Raw genomic sequence first — 2,500 nt, 5'->3', positions numbered from 1 at the left:
GAGAGAGAGATAGAGAGAGAGAGAGAGAGAGAAAGAGAGACAGAGACAGAGAGAGAGGGAGAGAGGGAGAGAGAGAGGGAGAGGGAGAGGGAGAGAGAGAGAGAGAGAGAGAGGGAGAGAGAGAGAGAGAGACAGAGACAGAGAGAGAGGGAGAGAGAGAGAGAGAGAGAGAGGGAGAGAGAGAGAGGGAGAGGGAGAGAGAGAGAGAGAGAGAGAAAGAGAGAGGGTTTGAGAGCCCCTGGCTTGTCGCGGTCAGGAGGGTTAGAGAGAAGAGAGATTGAGAGAAGAGAGATTGAGGGTAAATGGTCGAAACCACTCTCAGCCTCCAATCCCCTTGAAATGTTGCCAGACTGGTCGCTGTAGTTTATTACTCACCGGAGCTCCGCCCACCGCTGCGGGAGCTCCGAGCTCATTCGCCCGCTGCTCCGGCACTTCACCTCGGCCAGCCTGGATCACACAGCCCGGTGACGCGTCTCCGCTCCGCATACCTCCGTCCTCCCGCAGAGACCTGGCGGACAAGGGATACATACACGTTCACCGGCACCTTTGGGAACCAGAAGTGTCGTGTCTTTGGGAACCAGAAGGGTCGTGTGTTTGGGAACCAGAAGTGTCGTGGGGAACCAGAAGTGTCGTGGGGAACCAGAGGTGTCGTGGGGAACCAGAAGGGTCGTGGGGAACCAGAAGGGTCGTGTCTTTGGGAACCAGAAGGGTCGTGGGGAACCAGAAGTGTCGTGTCTTTGGGAACCAGAAGTGTCGTGGGGAACCAGAAGTGTCGTGGGGAACCAGAGGTGTCGTGGGGAACCAGAAGTGTCGTGTCTACTGACTTGATCCGGGCAGCGGTTGCTGTTGCCAGGCAAGTGTGGAGAAGAAGTGGCGACCAGGTAAGATTGAATGGATCAATAGGACACTGTGGTCTCTCTTCCACCTCAGAAGACCTGTCGTGTTCCCGCTTGTGTCACATAGTAGAAGCAGGTTCCGTTTTATCACGGTTTACTCATTTACTACCGACGGTTACACCGTAAACTGCTTCGTTATGAGCCTACAATCTGTCTTTCTTATGGAATTCATATCGGCTACTCGCTTTATTTGGTATCAGTAGTCTGAACCAGACCTGTGTCCCTCACGCTTCCCGTAGTTAACGTGTTCGTGTCGGTTGAGCGTGTTTTCAAACCGGGACTAGAATCCAGCCCCGCGCGAGCGAGGAGCGACCCCCGGGAAACCCGTCACCACGTTCCACCCGCCGCGCGGCAAGCACGTGCTCCGCTCCACACTAGTCCTGCTGCGGCGGAGAGGAGCGGTGAAGCGGTGGAGAGGAGCGGTGAAGCGGTGGAGAGGAGCGGTGAAGCGGTGGAGAGGAGCGGTGAAGCGGCGGAGAGGAGCGGTGAAGCGGCGGAGAGGAGCGGTGTCGCGGTGGAGAGGAGCGGTGTCGCGGTGATGAAGGCGACTTCGTTTGAGAGAGGATTGTGGAGAGCAGGGGAGCGTGAAGGGACGGTCTTGCGGGCCAGGCAGCTCCCCAGCAAACACACAACGTCAGGGAGACGTTCAGATCATGTCTTAATAACGTCCGTCGGTCCAGAACCCCATTTGTACGTCTGCTGGACCCCTCAATATTCAAACGTCTGGCTTGGACCCCTCTAAGACGTCTGTGGACGTGCAGAACGGGTTCAATATCTGAACGTCTAAAAAAAACTTTCATTCTGGCTCCTAATTGGATGTCTTTGGACGTCCGAAAAAGACAAAAAAGACATCTAAAAGACGTCTTTTAGACGTGTCTTTGCTCAGTGGGTCTGCTGCTGGATGAATGAGAGAGGGAGACGGGGGGGGGGACCTCTGCTCTCAATGCTCACACAGGCGCGACGACTCGCCTCCCCGGGCTGAGATTCATGCACCTTGAGAACTCACTGGAATGTCACTTTAATCATGATTCATCAACAGAAGGTTGTAGGGGCGAATAACCGCAAGGTTTGGGATGATATTGTCCATCCAGCCTATCAACAACTGAGTGAGGCAGTGAGGAATCACTTGTCAAAATGTAGCCCACCTCCACGGCGCCACAAACGTGTGTTTTAGATGAGAAGTGGGCTGCCTGTGTGTAGTGACTCAGACTAACCCCTCTGTTGTTGTGGGCTGGTGTAATCTATCCCTGAAACAAAGTTGTTTCAGCTGTCCCTGAGCTGCTACCTACCCCTCGGTGTCACCGGGGCTATTGTGTCTGTCCGTCAGACTGCTGCCAGTCAGTCTCGCATCGTGGAACAAACTACATTCTCAGCTCGACAGGGAGCTGGTGTTGGGAGGGTTAAGATCTCATGCGTGGCGGGGGCACCAGGAAGCCACGCTGAGTGGCCCCTGGGAGATAGACACAAAGGACAGGCTTCTGTTTTGGTGCCCGCCGAGCTCGAGGGAGGAATGTCTGCGAACGGAGCTGAAAGAGCGGAGCTGACCCAGGTCATCTTTGTCCTATGACTGCTGATCGACTCTTCTGTGTGTGTGTGTCTCTCTC

This window comes from Borostomias antarcticus (assembly GCF_949987555.1).
Source record: "Borostomias antarcticus genome assembly, chromosome: 30".
NCBI lineage: Eukaryota > Metazoa > Chordata > Actinopteri > Stomiiformes > Stomiidae > Borostomias > Borostomias antarcticus.
The sequence above is the reverse complement of the archived record's forward strand: the minus strand, read 5'-3'. Positions refer to the sequence as shown.